Below are 14,815 nucleotides of genomic sequence, written 5' to 3' on the forward strand. Positions count from 1 at the left end.
GAAGCACTATCCCAGCTGTGACAACCCAAAAATATCTCCAGATTTTGCCAAATATCCCCTTGGGGCAGAATCATCCTACTTCTTCGAGAACCACTTTTTTTTTTTGGTCATACTTCATGACATGTCGGAATCTTAGTTCCCCAGCCAGGGATAGAACTTACAGCCCTTGCTTTGGAAACACAGAGTCGTAACCATTGCACCACTTGGGTAGTCTCTGAGAACCATTTTTGATCTCTGAGTTTAGGCATCTCATCTGAAAGTCAGGGGAATGAGATAAAATCTGTCTTGTTCCTTTTCAGGGCTTTTGTATCATTAAAATAAGATAATGAATGGTAAGAAATACTGAGAGGAAAAGACCGTGTAACATACATAAAAGCATGATTATTACTTTGTGGGTTATGTTCTATGAGTGCTCAATAACGAGGCTGAAGAAAGCTACTCACATCCTGTTCATGGCATGCATAGTAAGGCCTACTTTAGACTAGGTGGAGTCTAATATACCATTTACCTTGGTATTCAATAAATACTTGTTGACTGAATGCTTCTGAGTCTGGGTCCAATCAATAGTAAACTTTCTTTCCAGCACGTTCTCAGGTTTTCCTGCTGAGCAAGCACAATGTAGTATGTTGCTAGACCTAACTGCATGCGAAAGATAGGACTGGATTAAACAAGAACGGCTACTTACTTTTATAGCTGGAAAATAGAGGTACAAGAGGTTAACTGACTAGTCAAGGTCAGGTGGCAGTCAGCAATTAGAATCCAGATTCTGACCTCAAGTCCAGTGATCATTTTATTACTCATATCACTGGACTTTCACCCAACTCTTCTGTCCTTGTCTCTCAACATAGAGGTGTTATGGACCTCCCTGGTTGTCCAATGCTTAAGACTTTATGCTTTCACTGCAGGGGGCATGAGTTCAATCCCTGGCTAGTAAAGGAGGAACCGCGCCCCCCTAGTCAAAAGGAAACAAAACAAACAAAAAACAAAGGTAGCTATTTACTTTCTGGAGGCAATCCTGGCAGATTGAGATAGGAAACAAAGTTGTAGTTTTTAGGGAGCTTGGAAAGAAACACAGACCTATTTTTATCAGGAGAAAGAGATGAATACTCCCTATACTCAGGGTAAACCAACATGAAATTATCCAAGGGCCTGGGCAAGTCTGTAAAGCGCATTAAAGGAATTCTTCAGGTGAGATTACAGGAGTGGGTGGCCATGCCCTTCTCCAGGAAATCTTCCTGACTCAGGAACTGAACCTGGGTCTCCTGCTACTAGGCTTCCCTAGTAGCTCAGACGGTAAAATGTCTGCCTGCAACGTGGGAGACCTGGGTTCGATCCCTGGGTTGGGAAGACCCTCTGGAGAAGGAAATGGCAACCCACTCCAGTACTCTTGCCTGGAAAATTCCATGGACAGAGGAGCCTGGTAGGCTACAGTCCATGGGATCACAATGAGTCGGACACGACTGAGCAACTTCACTGTTCTCCTGCATTGTAGACAGATTGTTTACCGCCTGAGTCACCAGGCAAGTCCATTAAGCTGTTGAGGAGGAGCTAAATCTACTTGTTATCCACCTCCAGAGTAGTTGTGCCTTGTGTTAAAATGCTTAACTGCAGTATTCTAGGTTGCTTTGTCTCTGTGTGGCTCTAAGTAAATGGATTTCCATATAGCCTGAGCTCCAGGCCATATTTCAGCATCCCACTGAAATTAACAAAAGTCCCAAATGCCGTTCTCCTATATATTTTCAGTGTCAAAAACAGAACTTTGAAATAGCTAACTCATAACAATGTCACCAATAAAAAGTCACCATTTATTCTACTCCTTTAAAATACCAGAACACTTCTGATTATTATGCCGCTGTGTGAACTTTCAAATGGTGAATGTTGTCACAGAGTCATCACTCCCAACCACTGATTCAACAATCTGAGGTATTCTCAGGCAATGTATGGATTATAGCCCACCTGTGCCTTTATAATTATTATAGCTTGAAAGAAAAGAGCAGAAATTCTGAGATAACTTGCTGAAGCAAAAGTACCAAGAGCAAGAGCCCTCCTGGTTCTTGGAGTCAGACACTGACTATCACAAAGCCATGCCATCTTTGGAGCCAAGAACAGGTTTACTAAAGTTTTGTGGAAATAATATACATAAGTCTGGGATAATAAAATCTCACTGTTTTTTGAACACCAAATATAAAGATACATATGAAAGTGACTGACACACTAATAACATACATAGAAAATAATAAATGTTAATTACTACCCTCCTAACTCACGAGTTTCTCAAAGTGTGGTCTAAGGACGGCCTGAATCAGAATTATTCAAGAAGTTTGGCTAAAAATGAAAATTACAGACTCCACTCTAGACTCCCAAATCTCCTCTCAGGGAATGGGGCCTCAGAATTTAGGTATATATCCAAGTATATAGCAATTCTTATGTATTCTGAAATTTGAGAACCAAAATTCTGAATTATAAAGACAAATAACATAGATAAGGGCTTCCCAGGTGCCAATGCAGGAGACGCAAGAGACGCGGGTTCCAGCCCTGGGTCGGGAAGATCCCCTGAAGAAGAAAATGACAACCCACTCCAGTATGCTTGCCTGGAAAATTCCACGGGCAGAGAAGTCTGGTGGGCTGCAGTCCATGGGGTTATAAACACAACTAAGGGAATAAGCACAAGCACAAGACGACATAGATACAGTGCACAGAACCTAAGGACTGTACTGGATTGGCCAGAAAGTCTGTTTGGGTTTTTCCATAACATGTTACAAAAACCTGAACGAACTTTTTTGCCAACCCAATATATTTAAACGAGGGAGCTAAAAAGAAAGAAAGTTAAGCCTCAACCAGGAACTAAAATAAAGCATTTCTTTATTGTGATATCCCAAAAGGGCACAAAGGTAGTCCAGCATCACTTAAAATTTACACATAGGATCACCTAATATGGTGCTGATAAAGTGCTGCACGCAATATGCCAGCAAATTTTAAAAACTCAGCAGTGGTCACAGGACTGGAAAAGGTCAGTTTTCATTCCAATCCATGGCATCCAATCTCATTACTTCATGGCAAATAGATGAGAAAACAAGGGAAACAATGACAGACTTTATTTTCTCGGGCTCCAAAATCACTGCAGATGGTGACTGCAGCCATGAAATTAAGAGTCGCTTGCTCCTTGGAAGAAAAGTTATGACTAACCTAGATAGTACATTAAAAAGCAGAGACATTACTTTGCCAACAATGGTCCGTCTAGTCAAAGCTATGGTTTTTCCAGTAGTCATATATGGATGTGAGAGTTGGACCATAAAGAAGGCTGAGCACTGAAGAACTGATGCTTTTGAACTGTGGTGTTGGAGAAGAGTCTTGAGAGTCCCTTGGACTGCAAGGAGATCCAATCAGTCCATCCTAAAGGAAATCAATCCTGAATATTCATTGGAAGGACTGATGCTGAAGCTGAAGCTCCAATACTTTGGCAACTTGGTAAGAAGAACTGACTTACTGGAAAAGACCCTGATTGCTGGGAAAGATTGAAGGCAGGAGGAGAAGGGGACGACAGAGGATGAGATGGTTGGATGGCATCACCGACTCAATGGACCGGAGTTTGAGCAAGCTCTGGTAGTTGGTGATGGACAGGGAAGCCTGGCGTGCTGTAGTACATGGGGTCACAAAGACTCAGACACGACTGAGCAACTGAACTGAACTGAACCACCTAATAATCAAAGAACTTTCTGGGCTAACACTAAATTTAATACAAAATGGCTCATTTTTGGAATTTGACAGCAGTTTCTTTCACACACTGTGGGAATAGTTCCCAACGTGATTAATGAAATTAAGATTGGCTCCCAGCTGAGCACTCCAGGGCCTGTCCCTAACCATCAGCTCCTGCTTATCTGAAAATGGGAGTTCAGCTTGAGATCCTGAATAGACCACTAAAAATAAACAACAAAAAACATGAGGAGGAAGTTGTGGGCAGAAGAGATATTTTCTTTTTCTGTTTTATGGCGGCTCTCCAAGTATGCAAGGAAGTGATACTCAATCTCTAACTGGTAAAACTGCACCTGCTGGTTGTGGGCCCTTGGGTGAATTACTCAATACCTCTGGCCTCCGCTCTAAAATCAAATAATAGAAGTAGCCTACCTCATAGGGATTGTTATGAAGAGCTCACTGAGGCAGCAGGATACTCAGTTTCCGTGACGACCGCAATGAGAGTATTGCCTACCATGTGCCCTTAAACATGAACTCAGTGCAGCGCCCAAGCACAGTAAGCCCTCGATCAACAGTCATTACTGTTACTTCTCAATCTACTGTTCTTTCTAAACTTAGCATAGGTATAATCCCCTCCAATCTTTTGATTTGTCCTTTGTCCATTTCCCACTCAAGTATTCTTGCCTGAGAAATCCCCTGGACAGAGAAGCCTGGTGGGCTATGGTCCACTGGGTCACAAGAGTCAGACGCGACTGAGCACACATGCATAGCTACTCCATAGCTAATTTTTCTTTCTAATCTTTGTTGTTCTCATTTTGGGAGTGTTTAGTGTGTGCCAGTGAACCCTATCCACTGCACTTCACAGGGAAGGATGTTCTTCACCCATGTTGAATCAGGTGGTCAGTAATTTGCTTCAATTTGATTCCAATCTGCATTTATAGTCTTTGAAATGTCTCCAAGTTTCAGATTTCTTTAATCTCTATTTTCTAATGATAAAAGATATTTTAATGGGTGGTTTCCCTGCTGCCAAGCAATTTTCTAACTCTAGTGGGTTGTCCTACAATTCAACTCAATTCTGTCTTTTCAGAGATAGCATCAGATTATGCAGATTAGAAAGTCCCACAAGACTGCCCTTCACTTCAGATGTCAACTGCAAGCCTGTGTTTATGATCCACTGGCTATAAGTCAGAGGCTCCCACAATCTCTTCTCCTTGAGTTCTATAAAATTTGCTTGAGTGGCTTATGGGTGCTTAAGTCGCTTCTCCTGTGTCTGACTCTTTGAAACCCCAAGGACTGTAGCCCGCCAGGATCCTCTGTCCCTGGAATTCTCTAGGCAAGAATACTGGAGTGGCTTGCCATTTCCTTCTCCAGGGGATCTTCCCGATTCCGGGATCGAATCCGTCTCTTGTCTCCTGAACTGGCAGATAGGTTCTTTACCACTAGCACCACCAGGGAAACCCAACTCTAGTCATTTAGGAAATTCCAAGGGTTTTAGCTCTGAGCCAGAAATGGGATGAAAATCAAATATTTATTGTAAATCATGACAACAATTACCTTCTCCTGTTTTTATATTTCTAAAGACATTTCATTAGCATTTCGAGAAGGGAAAAAAATTGTTCAAAGTGCAACCTTGAAATGTAAGATGTTTTGGCCCATCTTATATTTTCTACATTCTAAGTTTCTTAAGAATATGTAAGAGGTAAGTTAACTCTACCCCTTAATTCTAAGCTATAACACAGCACCATACACCTCGGGTATTTTTGAAGCCATAATAAACGAAACTCTTTTCATGGTTAGTTTCTAGAAAGTTTGTGGGCGTTTTACAAGTTGTCCAAATAACAGGCAGAAAGAAATCTAGTGAGGCATCTCATTGGCACTCCCTAGCAGTAATTTCCCCTGGGAATCTGGCATTAAAAAAAGCTTATATTTGACAAGATGGGACCCATCTGGGTAACTTACATGCTGGGCCCTATACTCCTCTCACCTTACTACAGGAGTCCAAAAGTAAGCCTAGTCATCTTCTATCCCACAGAGACTATCAGAGCTATGCCACAGAGAATTTATGAGTACTTAAACCATGGCCCATAGACAAGTTTCTTTATTCTAAAATCAGAAGTTGACAGAGTTTGTGTTCATCTAATATTCACGTTTATGATTATATACACATAAGATGAGATCTGTGGGAATCAAAAAATACATGTTTATTTTGAGTTGAAGACTCAAAATAAGTAGGTTATTCCTACTGAGTATGTCTAAATCAGGCTTTCCTGGTGGCTTAGATGGGAAAGAATCTGCCTGCGATGCAGGAGACTCAGGTTCCATCTGTGGGTGGGAAAGATCCCCTAGAGAAGGGAACGGCTAACTACTCCAGTATTCTTGCTTGGAGAATTCCATGGACAAGAGGAACCTGGCAGGCTACAGTCCATGAGGTTACAAAGAGTCGGACATGACTAAGTGACTAACACTTTCACTTTCTCAAGTCTAAATCCATAATTACCACTTGTGTGTAGCTTAATAAATAAGGCTCCAATTTTTTAACTGCAGCACAAACAATGGCACCCGCGGCCAGAAGGACTGTGTGTGTGTGTTAGCTGCTAAGTCTAAGTTAGTTGCCGGACTCTTTGTGACCCCATGGACTGTAGCCTGCCGGGCTCTATCCATGGGATTTCCCAAGCAAGAACACCGGAGTGGGTTGCCATTCCCTTCTCTAGGGGATCTTCCCCACCTAGGAATCAAACCCAGGTCTCCTGCATTGCAGGCAGATTCTGTACTGTCTGAGCCAGCAGGGAAGCCTGATGTGTCTGTGTACCTTTCCTTAAACATACACAAACACAAACACAAACTCCTCTCCAAGATAATTTACTTCGTCTTTTGTCTCTTGCTGAATCATATCAAGCATGCATACCAGTGGGCTGGAGGGTGTGTCACACTATGCAGGTAAAATGAAGATGTCACCTTGAGAGGGTAGCAAAGTTGAAGCCAAATTGACATTTACCCAAACTTCAGTCAGGAAGTATTTACTAAGTACCGTCTCAGTTCAGTTCAGTGGTTCAGCTGTGTCTGACTCTTCGTGACCCCATGGACTGCAGGACACCAGGCTTCCCTGTCCATCACCAACTCCTGGAGCTTGCTCAAACTCATGTCCATCGAGTCAGTGATGCCATCCAACCATCTCATCCTCCGTTGTCCCCTTCTCCTCCTGCCCCAGGGGTTATAGGAAATTTAACAAGAGGCTGGAGGCTCTAGCTGAAACCTGCTATTTACAGAGCAGATTTTGCAAAACGGCTTAAGACACCTAGAGAAAGAAGGATGGAAGTGTGGAAGGGAGGGAAGAAGGTGAGTGGGTTTGGTCAAGAAGGTAGGAGGGGATGATTTAATTTTGGTCTGCTTTGAGGTCTCTAGCTCCTCTAACGGAGAAGGCAATGGCACCCCACTCCAGTACTCTTGCCTGGAAAATCCCATGGACGGAGGAGCCTGGTAGGCTGCAGTCCATGGGGTCGCTAAGAGTCGGGCACGACTGAGCAACTTCACTTTCACTTTTCACTTTCATGCATTGGAGAAGGAAATGGCAACCCACTCCACTATTCTTGCCTGGAAAATCCCAGGGACAGCGGAGCCTGATGGGCTGCCGTCTACGGGGTCGCACAGAGTTGGACACGACTGAAGCGACTTAGCAGCAGTAGCAGTAGCAGCTCCTCTAAAAGGCTAGAGATTCTTACGGTATCACCCATTTTACAAAGTTATAACTCATCCCACAATCAGCAAAAAAAGAGAAAAAACACCTGGGAAGCCATTAAAAAAAGCACATATAAACAGACAAATATTAGGTTCTCTTATCTTTTTTTTCACTTTCAGTGCATACACGGACTGTAAAAAACAGCTAGTCTTCTACATGGCAAATACTTGTAAAAGTAGCTAGGAGACAGTCCCCTTTTGTCCTTAGTTTATAACATTCCCTTTACAATGTAATAATACCCTGAGTAATACTTCACTGAATAACACTAGAAAAAAGTATTGTGATGTGACTTTTGGCAAGTTCTCAGTTCAACATCATTTTGATGAGACTGCTTATACTTGGCCCTTTACTTAAATCAAGATATTTTTAAGGAAATGATACTTTCTCATCTCTCTCACTGATCATTTACAATTTCACTTCTAAATATCTATTCTACAGATAATCTGACACATACGTGAAATGTTATATGAACAAAATTATTTGTTGCAGGGCTGTTCTTCACAGCAAAAAATATTGAAAAAACAAGCTAAACATTCATTGACAGGGCACTGATGAAGTAAATTATTTCCATAGAATGGACTGCTCTGTAGCCATAAACAATGAAGAAGCTCTTACATATTGATAGAGAATGACCTCCAGGGTATATTATGAGATGAAAAAAGATGGGATGCTGTATACTATCATTTGTAAAAATTTTTTAAAGGGAAGAGTATATGCATATTGTTTGTAAACACCTATACTAACTCTGGAAAGACTTAAGGCAGGAGGAGAAGGGGACGACAGAGGATGAGATGGTTGGATGGCATCACCGATTCAGTGGACATGAGTTTGAGCAAGCTCTGGGAGTTGGTGATGGACAGGAAAGCCTGCCATGCTGCAGTCCATGGGGTCGCAAAGAGTCAGACATAACTGGACAACTGAACTGAACTGAACTAACTCTGGGGGCCACAGGGCATGCAGGATCTTATTCCCCAACCAGGGATTGAAACTGTACCCCCTGCAGTGGAAGTGTAGAAGTATGGAAGCCTGGAGTCTTTACCACTGGACAGTCAAGAAAGGCCCAATGATGCTAATATACTCTTTAGTCACCTGCTTCTGGATCCAGCTTCTGTAACACTGGGCTAGCTACTTTCCCCAACCCAGACAGTCTGCCGGGAAGCAGCAGCAGGAGGAGGGGTTTCTGAGCTTTACATATCCTGTTTTAGTGACAAATAATACAGAAGCTCTTATTTCTCTTGCCCACTCTCACCTTTCTCTACAAAGAAGATCAAGTATACAACTACATTCTTCACAAAAGCCTTTAGAAAAGCTTTTATCTGCCTGGTCCGAATAGGACAGCTCAAATTTGATATGTCAAACAAACAAACTGAAAAGGTCTTTTAGTTATGCAATGGTAGAAGGGCCTAAGTCCAATGGGGAGTGGATCTCCCAGTTACTATACTCCACTTCTCTGATACCTTTTGTTGTTGGCTAAGTTACATCCTTGGAGAAGGAAATGGCAACCCACTCCAGTATTCTTGCCTGGAGAATCCCTTGGAGAAGGAGCCTGGTGGGCTACAGTCCACGGGGTCGCAAAGAGTCGGATACGACTGAGCGACTTCACTTTCACTTTAAGCTACATCCTGAAATAAAGCACTCAGGAGATGCACCCTTTCAAACTCCTCTTATAGGACCCATTTGTAGTCTTGATGCATTTACACCATGCTAACCGTGAATGCTTAAGTATGATTTATGTTAAGATCTCAGTGTTTTATGAGAAGTGTGAGAACAGTGGGGACAGCCCTGGATTAGGCAGCAGAGGCTCTCAGCTGTAGACACTAGTTTGCCATGTATCAGTATATTAAGCAAATCACCTGAACTCAACATGTACTAGATCCTCTATTGCAAAATGGATATACAAATACCCACCCTACCCATCTCACAGGTTTGTAAGGATCAATAAGTCAGAATACCTCCTAATTCTAAGGTATCGTAAATATGAGATTTTATTACTGATAGCCTGCTTTCTCATTAGAGGACAAAATTTATCTCTGAAAGGAGATATCCAAGTCACACACGGGGCTCACTTTCATGTCACTGAAAACATACAGACTTGGGACTTCCCTGGTGGTTAAGAATTTGCCTGCTAATGCAGAGGACAGGGGTTCTAGGAATCAGAAGACCTGGGTTCAATATCTGACTCTTGGGGCTTATTACCTGTCTGACCAGAGAAACTCAGTGTCTTCATTCATTCATTTGTTTTTATATTTTTTATTCATTCATTCAAATTTATTGTGCACCTATTGAGCGAAGATAGTGTGATGAACTGGCTGTACTTTGGCCACCTCATGCGAAGAGTTGACTCAATGGAAAAGACTCTGATGCTAAGAGTCTTCTCCAACACCACAGTTCAAAAGCATCAATTCTTCGGTGCTCAACCTTCATACAAGGGATACATACAAATAATTAAAATACAGTAGGAGATGTACTAAGATATAGGTGATGCACAAGGTGATGGGATCTGATAAAAAGCCATTGGAAAAGGTAGGAGAGAGGAATGGGCACCTGTGGGGACATAGTTAGCAGCATTCCTCTTCTTTCATTTCATGAACTGAACAAATACATTCTAGATGCTCTAAACTGCTCAAAATTACATTAAAAACTCTGTATCGTTCTATAATAACTCTACTACCTATTTAAGGAAAGACTCAATCTGGCTGAAAAAAAAAAGGCTCTGCTAACATTTTACTGGTTGCTACAGTTTTGCTCTCTTCGCGTGTTGCCCCCCAAATCATTTCTCTTATTTACTTTTGTCATGCAGGTTTCCATCTCATTATGCTGCACTGCACAATGTCCTCAGCCTACAAAAGCAGGTTGTATACAAAAACCCAGGTCCTTTGTGCAAAGGAAAAGAGGTAGGGTGGACCCTTCTCAACCCTTTCCTTCTCTGCAGGGCTTTGTATTCCTAAGGATGGGCCCCTCCTCTGCTTGGGGATGTTACCTAAATCATGAAATGATATTACTCAAAGCAATGGAAACTTCAAAAGCACTTCCTTCCCAGTGCCTTCTCTAAGATTTCTCTTGGCACAAACTGGTTGTTTTAATAGGATTAAGAGTCAGACCCTTGCTGACTTCTCATACTTAGTTACAAACTACAGAAAAGATTTTTTTCGATGGCTTTATTATGCTAAAATCTGCATGTGGAAGTGAAGGCATCAGTCAGCAACCTGCCTTCTCTTCCCTCCCTTTCCAACCATGCCTGGCTTGCCAACTTTAAATGGCAGAGTTATCTGGGTGCTGCCTGGTTACTGACTTATCTGACATTCCACTAGTTGAAGTCATCTTGTCGCTATAAACACTTGCTTTTTCAGTGACAACTAAGTCATCTTTTTCTCTTTTGCAGCATGTCTGGTGAGGAGGGCAAAAAGAATCAACAGCAGAGGCAAACGGAAACAAGGAGAGGAACAGGGCTTAAGAAACAGATTCTTAGGGGCACGGTACACATTGTTACCTTTAGAGAAGTCATTTAATTTTATTCACATTCAGTCTAGAACATTTATTTTTCTCAATTCAAAATTGAGATTATAATCCAAAGAACTGGATTGAGATTTTTAACAGATGAATACTAGTGCCCTAAGTAATGTTTACCATACCATATTGCACTCAGTTCTCACATCAACTCCACATCTTAAACCATTTGCATTTTTAAAAATATGACCCATGTCATTTAGAATAAAAAATTCCATTTCCTACTGGGCTAAGTACAAGCTTGGCTTTCACTCTATTCGACAAATATGGTCCTGGTCTCATTTTCTATTTTAATCCACTACTTCCCTATATATACTATCGTCCTAAACTCTCAGCAAACTATTGCACAGAACTCTCTTAATCAGTTTAACTAATGACACATTAGCTAGGCCAATCTCCAGTATCAAGGGAGCAACACTAGCTGTCTAAGAGAAACTATGTGTTGATTGAGGGTATCAGTTGTGTTTATCCACAAGCCCATGTACCAAAATTGTGTTTATTATTCTAAATATATAATTTAATAAAATATTAGGTAAAGCAATGAAGTAAAAAGGAGAAGAGGAAAACAACAGCAGCAGCTATTACTGAGTACTTACTACCTGCCAGACATTGCTCTAAGTGCTTTAGGTGAATGACCTCAGATAATGTCACAAGAACCCTAGGACTAGATACTATTAATTATCTCTATTTTACAAAGGAGGTACATTGAACAATGTACCCAAGGCCTACGCAACTCATAAGTGGCAAAACAATTTGGCTCCAGAGCTTAAGAAGTTAACTCCTATGCTATACAGACTCTCAAGAAGTTGTCTATGAAAACCGAGCTGAATGCTAAGGCAAGATTAGGTAAAGATGAGCAGGGGAAATGGCAACCCACTCTAGTACTCTTGCCTGGAAAATTCCACTGACTGAGGAGCCTGATAGGCTACAGTCCATGGGGTCACAAAGAGTCGCACACAACTGAGTGACTTCACTTTCACTTTCAAACAAGTGAGCATGGCTGGGTTCCAATAAAACTTTATTACAGAAACAAGCAGCAGGCCAAGACGAGATTTTGCCCTTACACTGTAGTTTGCAGATCCCCGAGACCCACATTCCAAGAAAAGACTTCTATTAAAAAAGTGGCAAAAGATGTTTATGTTTTAAGTTAAAATATAATACGCTTAAGGTCTACGGGTAACTAATATCTGTATCATTCTCTGCTTTAATTTACTTGTTTTTCAGCTAGCCAATTACTAGCCCTAATTGTATCAGTTAAGAGTGGTCATGTATGGATGTGAGAGTTGGACTGTGAAGAAAGCTGAGCCCAGAAGAATTGATGCTTTTGAACTGTGGTGTTGGAGAAGACTCTTGAGAGTCCCTTGGACTGCAAGGAGATCCAACCAGTCCATTCTGAAGGAGATCAGCCCTGGGTGTTCTTTGGAGGGAATGATTCTGAGGCTGAAACTCCAGTACTTTGGCCACCTCATGTGAAGAGTCGACTCATTGGAAAAGACTCTGATGCTGGGAGGGATTGGGGGCAGGAGGAAAAGGGGACAACAGAGGATGAGATGGCTGGATGGCATCACTGACTTGATGGACGTGAGTCTGAGTGAACTCCGGGAGTTGGTGATGGATAGGGAGGCCTGGCGTGCTGCGATTCATGGGGTCGCAAAGAGTCGAACATGACTGAGCCACTGAACTGAACTGAAGAGTGCAACTCATCTTAAACTTGGAAAACCTTGCCTCCTCACTTCCACCTGGAATTCCAATCCCAAACCTACATTCAGTTCATAATCCTAACACCACACTTAAGATCTAACTTGCTTATAATTTTAAACTATTAGTTTTAAAATCATTCACCAGAACAGATTAATATACTATATAGAATTATATAGTACCTGCATATAAACACTGTCATCTCTGTAGCAAAATTGTTGATAATCCTAAAGGAACTGTTAAAATTCATGCTTTCTGATTAATCTTCAGGGGGGTCAATACATTTCACAAATATGTCTAAAAGCTATATACTTAAGCAAAACAAACAAAAATGCTTTATTCAAACTTGAGACAAGGTAGTGCCTATTTACCTTCGTATCCCCAGCAGTACTATTTAATAGATGTCTGGTAGATTTTAGGGAGCCTGGCCCAAGCTCAGAGAGAGTTAGGAGGGCCGGGACAGGAATTCAAGTTTCCTGATTCCTAGTCCACTACTCTACTTCAGGAAGACAGTGGCTTTTTTAGGTGCACTCAATCCTGCAGTCCAAAGCCTGGAAGACTGGGCTTCCCTGGTGGTCTAGTGGTTAAGAATCTGCCTGCCAATGCAGGGGACATGGGTTCGATCCCTGGTCTGGGAGGATCCCACATGCCACGGAGAAACTAAGCCCATGTGCCTACTGCACCGTAGAGCCCATGAGCCCCAGCTACTGAAGCCCACACACCTAGAGTCCATGCTCAAAACACGAGAAGCCCCTGCTCTCTGCAACTAGAGAAAGCCCGTGTGCAGCAATGAAGACACAGGACAACCAAAAATTTTTAAAAAGTAAATAAATCTAAAAAAAAAAAAAAAAAGCCTGGAAGACTGAGGAAGGCTCACCACTGTCTTCTCCTTTCTCCCAGTGCCAATCAGAACCAGCAGCTGTGTCCTACAAGGGCAAACTGGGCATACGTATTTGTGGTGTCTCGTCACTAAGAAGGCTGATCCGTGATCCAGATTTTAGTTAGGATTCCTGCCTATCTAGAAAGGTAACTTAAACACCCTGGATATCTGATGTTCACCTAAAACTATCACGACATTGTTAATCAGCCATATCCCAATACAAAATTAAAAGGTTTAAAAAAAAATGCTTTACTGAGAAAACACTCCCAACTCAAGAACACAAGATAAGTGCTCATTGGTCCCCTTTAACATTTGTAAAAAGCACTATTCAGATGCTGCAGTGATGGAATGACAATAACCAGTCCTAGGCAGAGGGAGTGGAAAGAGCTGTTACTTATATAGATTATTCTTCCCCTGCACCCAGAGTAGCCAAGCTCACATTCAAAAGACAGCTAACACAAAGGATTCCAGTTCCAGTGCTTAGCCTCCAGTTGCATCATTGCTTTAACACTGTCAGCCTTTGAGGCTTTAACCATCTTAATCTGTAAAATAAACACAGGAAGCAGACAACAGTCCTATCCCTCCGTTTAACAGAGGAATACTTTACGAACAAAAATTAGACCTACATATAATATTTCTAGCTATCCCGTTCCTCCTTTTCCCCTAGAGCTTTAAACAACATTAAAGTCATCTTCGACTGAAAAAAAGAGACTAAGCTACCCAGACAGTTCACAGCTAGTACAGCACTTTTATCTTTCTGGAAGCTACTTAGACAAGGCAAGAGCCATTGCTGGGCTCTCTGGGTCACATGGGGAAAAAATATGCTAAGAGGGTAAATTAAGGAATAAGGAAACAAGGCTGAATTGCACTACTCAGTCTAACAAACCAGTAAATGAGAACCCATTACAGGCAAGAGGGCACAGTGCTCTGCGACACAGGAGACACCAGGAGGAATAAAACTGTCACCGTCCTTGAGTTTACCATTTAATAGAGGCACACAAACTAGAATAAAAGCAGAACAAGCTAAGTGCTAAGAGGCATTAAAACTCTGGGAAGGAGTTACCAACCACTTCACTCCGTATTCATGTTAACAGATTAAAACTTTCAGGTAAGGGACACGTGTTGTCCTAATATGATTGAGATCTGTGTAAAGAAGCTAAGGTGGGACATATTCTGCTTATCCACACCTCCTTCGGCTAAGTTAGGCCTACCCAGAAATTGTTCCAAAAAAAAAAACCCCACCAGGTCAACCAAAGAAATGCTTGTATCAGTTAGAGAGGGTGCAAACTGGAGAGAAGTCG

General features: G+C 41.8%; 1 protein-coding gene across 1 annotated transcript in view; it reads right to left on the reverse strand.

Moving 5' to 3' along the window:
- SLC31A1 (solute carrier family 31 member 1) overlaps positions 1 to 14,815 on the reverse strand; it is a 35,281-nt gene that overhangs the window by 19,315 nt on the left and 1,151 nt on the right. The gene's annotated exons all lie outside the window — the stretch shown is intronic.

The sequence above is a fragment of the Ovis canadensis genome, chromosome 2, assembly GCF_042477335.2.
Source record: "Ovis canadensis isolate MfBH-ARS-UI-01 breed Bighorn chromosome 2, ARS-UI_OviCan_v2, whole genome shotgun sequence".
NCBI lineage: Eukaryota > Metazoa > Chordata > Mammalia > Artiodactyla > Bovidae > Ovis > Ovis canadensis.